This window comes from Piliocolobus tephrosceles, chromosome 1, assembly GCF_002776525.5.
Source record: "Piliocolobus tephrosceles isolate RC106 chromosome 1, ASM277652v3, whole genome shotgun sequence".
NCBI lineage: Eukaryota > Metazoa > Chordata > Mammalia > Primates > Cercopithecidae > Piliocolobus > Piliocolobus tephrosceles.
Genome location: NC_045434.1, coordinates 5,124,528 through 5,132,195, shown reverse-complemented (window position 1 = coordinate 5,132,195; position 7,668 = coordinate 5,124,528). Strand labels below are relative to the sequence as shown.

At 54.5% G+C, this 7,668-nt stretch overlaps 2 protein-coding genes across 7 annotated transcripts in view; one reads left to right on the top strand and one right to left on the bottom strand.

Annotated features, from left to right (window-relative positions):
• SDCCAG8 (serologically defined colon cancer antigen 8) overlaps positions 1-7,668 on the top strand; it is a 256,242-nt gene that overhangs the window by 232,518 nt on the left and 16,056 nt on the right. The gene's annotated exons all lie outside the window — the stretch shown is intronic.
• The window catches only part of AKT3 (AKT serine/threonine kinase 3), a 373,403-nt gene continuing 371,040 nt past the window's right edge, over positions 5,306-7,668 (bottom strand). For both annotated transcript variants that reach the window (XR_002732370.3, XM_023216163.3), the window contains one exon: positions 5,306-7,591. The gene's annotated coding sequence lies outside the window, so the exon portion shown is untranslated. The remainder of the gene's footprint in view (positions 7,592-7,668) is intronic.

Genomic DNA, 7,668 nt, shown 5'->3' with positions numbered 1-7,668 from the left:
GGATGGATGGATGGGCGAGATGGATGGATCAGTGGGATGGATGGATGAGTGGGTTGGATGAATGGGGGATGGGTGGATGGATGGATGGGATGGATGGATGGATGGATGGGTGGATGGGTGGGTGGGGTGGGATGGGATGAGATGGGAGAGGTTCAGAAGGCCTAAAGGGCTCATCTATGAAACCAGGAGACTGAGCCGTGGGGATGGTGACTAGGGGTGGTCCCACCCACATGAGAGGGTCACAGAGAGAGGAGCATTGAGAGATGACTCCACTGTGTGTCAGGTGGCGAGTTTGAAGTGGGCTTGGAAATGCAGGAGAGAGGCCCGAGGCTGAGATCAAGTGCTCAGGATCCTTGGCCTCTCCACTTGCAGTCATGAGTGTAGATTTTAAAAATCATGCAGGCAGAACGTTTCTAGTCAGGAGAGTGCTGAGCCCAGCCCTGGGTCACACCAGCATTTGAAGGTCTGATGGAGGAGGAAGAGGTGCCTGAGACGATGGGACCAAAGGGAAGTGAGAGACCAGGACAGAGTCTAAGAAGGAGAGTGGTGAGTCACACTGTGGGCCTTGCTCTGTGGCCTTGGTGGCTTAGGTAATCCTGGCTCTGCCTTACCTTGTGTGCTCTTGGGCAAATGATCGCTTCTCTGCACCTTGCTTCTCTCATGCATAAAATGCAGATGATAAATTAATGCGTAGTATTGTTATGAGGATTAAATTAGTTAAGGAACATAAAATGCTTACAATGTGGGCATTTAGTAGATGCCCAGTAAACATTAGAGGAGGCTGCTGGGAGGAGTAGAAAAGTGAGTGCATATTTTACAGTTCATGTATTTGCACCTTTGAAATCCATATGTTGTTTGAAAAATGTTCTTCATTTCCATGAGGAGGAGGCCACTCCCAGGGAAATAGTCTAAGCACTTTGAAAACACTTATCTAAGAGAAAGGACAATGTTTGCTGTAGTCAGAGTGACCACAGGGAGGAGGCTCTGGTCTGAAAACATTTCAGAACAAAAGATTTTACCATTACCACCAAAACCAAAACCAAAACAAAACCCAAAACAACAACAACTAAAACCTTCCACTGTAGTCTGTAGGTAGCTCCCAGGGGGAATTGTCCAGTGAAGCAAAAAACTCTCATTGAAAAACATATACGTGTGAGGATACGGGCCCCTCTGGGGAAGGAAGGGGCTGGCCTGGAGAAGAAATCCATTGGTAGTGGCCCTGTGGGGCTGGTGCTAGGTTCCCAAGTGTTCATTTGGTTATTATACCTCATAACTTATTTATACATTGCATATATTTTGTATGTATCACATACAACATAAAAAAATTTAAATATATGTATTCACTTGCTTTCACAGTATTCATAGCAAATGAGTGTCTGAAGCATAGGACCAGAGCTGGCAGCTTGCACTGCTTCTGTTTTGCATAAGATATTTTCCCCAGCCCACTCAGCTCTATAAAGTTGTTTTGTATTTCACCACTTGCTCCATCCTATCTTGAAGCCTTGCATATTTTTTTAAATGCTAGTTCTGATCATGCTTGCAGGGTGTGGCTCAGAGGATCGCTGTTGGACCAATGGAGATCTGTCTGGGCCCAGCACACTTACGAGTCCCCTGTGATTTCATCAGTGTCTGCCTTTAGAAACCTGGGCGTGTTTGTTCCCATGGTAACTGCTGCCCCTGACACGCCCGAAATTCCTGGCGATGCCCTTGTGTGGAAGGGGAGCCCGTGATGCCCATTCTTCCCCTGCATGGGGCAGCTGCTTTTCTCCACCAGGGTCCCCAGTCCTGCCCAGGCAGGGGTGGCAGTTGTACCTCTGCAGATCCTGAAGGACATGGACCCCGTGCCTGAGACGGCCGCACCAGCCTGGGTGCGGGCTCCCTCAAGCGTCCTTCCTCATGGACCTGCAGGCCCTACCCTGTGTTGTAAGGGCCGGGGAGCACAGGGGATTCCTGGAAGGAGGACTGACTTCCTGCGCCTGGCGGGGCCTGGCCACAGCTCCCAGGGCTCCATGACAGCACAGTGAAGATACCAGCCACATCCTGGGGGTCCTAGATGCAATCCCTGCCTGTTGCAAAGATGAGATAAAGGCGGGGGAAAAGAAGGGTCTGAATTAGGGGTTGAGCTCTGAAATCTGGCGATTCTGTGTTTCCTGCCGCATGGAGGGTGTGTGTGGTTCGCAGGCCGTGGGGCGCTTCTGGCAGCGGAGGCTGATGCCTAAACAGACTCCGCAGACCCCATGATGGCAAAACCGCCTCGCCCTGTTCGTGACTTAATGCCTCCTAGAAGAAAAGGCTAAAACCAAGACACAGAACAAGAAATTGCACTCAAAATTTCTTGAGTCTCAAAAATTTTTTGTCGTCTCAAAACGACAGTTGCTCTGAGACTGGAACGCTGAAAGAGGCTACCAGGCCCGTGGCGATGGTGATGGGGGTGAAGGTCGCAGGTGGAGGGCACGGGGCGGCGGCTGCGGAGCCGGGGGAGGAGGCGGCAGGTGCCCGGGTCTTCCTCGGAGCGCGCCCCCTGAGCTGGGCGGCTGTCCCTGCCTCCCACCGGCGCCCTGGTCCCCGCAGCAGCTTCCCCGCTGCCTCGTCCCCTTTCTCAGCAAACAGTGGTGCCCGCTACGTGGGGGATCCTAGAGGCTGCTGAGCACCAGCGCCCTCCTCGACCCGCCCCTGCTCCTGCCTCCACTCTTGCCTCGGGGGAGGGTCTCAATTTTCTGCCTAAGGCACCGTCCTCCCTCGGGAAGTCCGCCGTCCTCTGCCGTGAAGATCGCCCCTCTCTCCCCCAGGGCCTCCTCCCCAGCGGCTCCCAACCTCCGCACCCCATCTTGCGACCTCCCCGCCAGCCCAGCCCCTCACCAGAGCCTCTCTCTTCCAGCCCCTGAAATCTGGCTTCTGCCCCAGCCAGGAGCCTCTGCAGGGCGCTTCGCCACCAGCTGGCATTTCCCACAAACCGGCCACTCCGCCCTGACCCCCCTCCTCCCTGGACCTCCATCTCCCAGTTCTCCTCCCTCCAGGATCCCGCTCTCAGGGTCTTGCCAGATTCCTGTCCGCTGCCAGCCCTTGAATGCGGTGGTTCCTAAACCCCTGTCCTGGGGCGAGCCCTTCCCTCTCACTGCAGAAGAGCTTCTCAGCCAGGGGGTCTTGCGGCCGGATATCTGCATTTTTAACAAACTCCCCACACTGACAATCTGTGCCAACCCTTCCCAGGCAGATCTTGCCCCCACGTTCATGGCCTCGCCTCCCAGCAGGTTTGGCCCGCTCAGCTAGAGCTCCAGCTCGGCCCTTCCTAAGCCCCAAGCTGCATAACTGCCTGGTGGGAGCATGTTCCACAGGTACCTCGGACTCGCCCTGACCCCAGAACTTCTCTTCTCCTCCAGGGCGGTCCCTCCTGCCATCCTCTGTCTGGTAAATGGCACTGCCATGGCCTGCAGGACGAAGTCCATCCTTGTTTTTTTGGCTACAGAGTCCAGCGTCACCTCCCTCTGAGCAGCCTGCAGCCTCTGGTCCAGCCACATGCACAGCTAGCAGTTTCCAGACAGGCAGTGGCCTTTGCACTGCCAGCCCCTGGCCCTGGCCAGAACAGCACCCACTCATCCTTTCCCATCCCAGCTTGCCTGCTGAGTGACTTTGAATGAATCATTCATGTCGCCTGTGCCTCAGTTTCCTCATCCTTAAAGTGGCATAATAATTAGTTCCTGCCTCAGGGAATTGTGAGTGCTAAACAGTAAGTCCGGTGCCCGACATAGTAAGTGCTCAGCATATGATGATGATGAGCCACGTCTAAGCAGGCGCAAGCCCTCCCAGGCTTCTCATCTGCAATATTGGCCATTTCTCTTCTTGCCTCAGTGTCCTGTTTGAGTTGAGCATGTTTCTTTACAAGTGAGTCTCCTCCATTGGCCAGGAACCATCCGAGAGCCGGGAGCATTTGTCATTCTTGATGGACTCCCAGGACCTAAATTAGTACTTGACCCTTAAGAGGTGTTGGCTGGGTGTGGTGGCTCATGCCTGCCATCTCAGCACTCTGGGAGGCTGAAGTGGGTGGATCATGAGGTCAGGAGTTCGAGACCAGCCTGGCCAACATAGTGAAACCCCGTCCCTACTAAAAATACAAAAATTAGACGGGTGTGGTGGCATGCAACTGTTGTTCCAGCTACTTGGGAGACTGAGGCAGGAGAATTGCTCGAACCTGGGAGGCAGAGGTTGCAGTGAGCCAAAATTATGCCACTGTACTCCGGCCTGGGTGACAGAGCGAGACTCCATCTCAAAAGAAAAAACAAAAAAAGGGTGTTTACCAAGGGTTGGTTCATTTAGTGAATTAAGTGAGTTAACCACCATTAACAATGGTTAAGGACACCTGGGCAGTGGCTGGATTTGACTCCAGGCTCTACCAATTACTTGTGTGACTTTGTGCAAGTTAATCAACATCTCAGCTTGTTTTCTCATCTGTAAAATGGGGATGATACTAGCATGTACCTCCCAGGACTGTAGTGAACTTTTAATTAAGATAATTATTGAATTTAATAGGTAGTTTATTGATTAATCAATTAAATTTACATAGGTAATTGTGGCGCAGTGACTCAGTAGGTGTTAGCAGTCATCAGAGGTGCTATTTGAAACTGTGGGTGGATGAAGAGGTGAACTCAGGACCACGAATATGAGAGAGCAGTAACCACCATGGAAAAGAAAAGAGAGCTTATGTGTCTAGGACACCCCGAGAAATCTCTTCTGAATGATGGCAGTGAAACATCCGTCAACAGAGGGGTAGGCTGGTTTGTGCAGGGTTGGAGGCTCTTCCAAAAATAAATAACTTTAAAAAAATCTCCCCCAGCTGTGGTGGCTCACACCTTTAATCCCAGCACTTAGGGAGGCTGAGGTGGGTGGAGCATGAGGTCAGGAGTTCAAGACCAGCCTGGCCAAGATGGTGAAACCCCGTCTCTACTAAAATACAAAAATTAGCTGGGCACGGTGGCAGGAGCCTATAATCCCAGCTATTTGGGAGACTGAGGCAGGAGAATCGCTTGAACCAGGGCCGCATAGGTTGCAGTAAGCCAAGATCGAGCCACTGTACCCCAGCCTGAGTGACAGAGTGAGACTCCATAAAAAAAAAAAAAAAGTCTCGGGCCGGGTTCGGTGGCTCACGCCTGTACTTTGGGAGGCCGAGGCAGGGGAGTTCAAGACCAGCCTGACCAACATGAAGAAACCCCATCTCTACTAAAAATACAAAATTAGCTGAGCGTGGTGGTGGATTTCTGTAGTCTCAGCTACTGGGGACACTGAGACAGGGGAATTGCTTGAACCCAGGAGGAGGTTGCAGTGAGCCAAGATCGCACCATTGTACTCCAGCCTGGGCAACAAGAGCACAACTCTGTCTCCAAAAAAGAAAAGAAAAAAATCTCTTTTCCCAATATTTGTAATATAGGGAGTCTTCAAGTTGGTTTAAAAATTGAGTCAATGGGAATCCATCCTCAGCTCTTCGCTGTGAAGGGAGGGCTGCCCCTCCTCAGGGATGTCACTCCCCACAGCAGGGGTGCTTCTGTGGAAACCTGGTCAGCTGGTCCCCTGCTGTCCTGCAGGGCTCACACCCAGGCACTTGATTCTGCGGGTCTGGGTGGTGCCTCCTTCCTCCTCCCCACCCCAGTAATCTCTATAGCTTTCCCAGGGCCCCAGGTTGCAAAGCACTCTGGACTAAGCCTCCTCCAGGTTCCGAGGGCTCCATAGGAGGAAGGTCTAGGCTGGAACTGGGCTGGAACCACCATCGCTGAAGGTGGAGCCAGGGTGGCCTGCCACGCCCGGCGTTTATGCTGTGAGAGCAGCTTTGGCCCTGCCCATTGCCCTGGATGGGCTGCCATTCCTTTTCAGGAGTTCAAAACCACATACTGAACCCATTGGTCCAAAGGACCATCATCCCATTTGATCCTAGCACAGGGCAAGGGACCACATGGACAATGGCTGCTCGTGGCACCTTCTTGCTATGCAGTCATGTCGTGGTGTCATTTGTCACGTTTCTGTTCCATTATTTTCAAGCAAGCAGGAAGCCTCGGGCCTACTACCTCAGTTGCTCTTAGCCAGTGGCTCTCTCCACAGGTAGGCCTTCATCGGAGGGGAAAAGCCACCTTAGGGTTCTAGAGCTCAAGGGCTAATGATGCTTTTCACCTGCTGATTTAAATACAGAAGCATCGAAGGTTCTTCTCAAGGAAAAGGGCTGTTACCATCTCTGTCTCTTCAACGGGACCCACTCCTGGGCCCTACAGCAGGGCAGGTACTCCGATGAATCGGGGCCGCCTGCCTGTGTCAGAGGGTCGGCCTAGGCAGGTGCCCCAGCCCGCTGGCCTGGGACGTCCTCCTCTCTCCTGACCACTGGCTGCTAAGGACAGACAGCCCGGGCTCCCGGGAACGTGCAGGAGAGCCTCTGTGATCTGCCCCAGCCCGGTGGCTTTGAGAGTAACTCCCAGGAAAGGCTGCCTCAGCCCCAGCGTGATGGGGACGGGTAGGGGCGGATGAGGCGTCCCAAAGCAGCTATGGCCTTAGGTATCGCCAGAAGGAAACCTACTTTTCCTCCAAGATCAGAGGGAAGGATGGGGTGGGGTGGGGTGGGGTGGGGAGGGGGTGGGGTGTTGGAGCATCACCATGTATATATGTCACACACACACGGAAACACTCCTACTTGGATGGAAGATCTTTGCTGTTCTGTTGAGGCCAGCCTGATCCTGGAGGCAGGGCAGGGCCAGGCTGTTGCCCAGGCTTGAAAGAGGCGCCAGGGCGTCCCTGAGTCCTTACACTTGCCCCAGAACTGCGGGCAGCAGGAGGCCCTTGGCGGGGTAGGGAGGGGCAGTGGTGGTGCGGATTGTGGGCGTGGCCACTCGGAGGCGCCCAGCCCGGGGGCGGGGCTTCCTGGGAGCATGCGCAGTGCCGGCTCTGCCCGGGCTGGGGCCTAGGCTGCGGCCCCCGCCTGCCCCGGCACAGGTAGGGCGCCCCACGGACCCGGACAACGCTGGGTATGGCTGAAAACAGGGAACCACGGTGCGTTCTGGGGAAGGGCCAGGGCTGGGGGCTCGGGCCCCTTGACCAAAGCCTCCGGCCCAACCCAGCGGAGGCGGAGAAGGGCGGTGGGGCAGGGCCGGAGTAGCCCTGGGGAAATGGGAGGGCGTGGGCCGAGCAGCGCGGGAGGAAGGTGCCGACCGTCGCCGGGTTTCCCAGAGGGCAGTGGTTCCTGTGCCCACACGTGCGGCCCTTTTAGGAACCTGTCCCAACCCCAAGGCCCAAACGTGTGGCCGTGTGAATGTTTAGTAGTGCTCGGAGCCCCAGGAGAACCCGAACTGAGGGCAGCCAGAGGCCGGTGTCCGCAGAACGGCCCCCGAGGTCCTCGGCTCCGTAGCCTGGAGTTTGAAATGCACCTTGAGCTTTAATGGCCTTTTCCTTGTGAGAATCCGAGTTAACGTGCCTGCTGGTGCTTTTGACGGGTGAGGACGTGAGGCAGGCCACACTCGTCGCTTCTTTCCAGAACACTTCTGGGTAGTCGTTCAATCCCGAATTTAATCCAAAGCCAACAGCTCCATGAGTGAGTGTGCTGCTGGCTGTAGGAAGCCGACTGTGGACAGATGAGGATAATGGTCTGAGTGAATTAGCAAGTCTGGAGAGGAGCGCCCATCAGCAGAATGACAAATT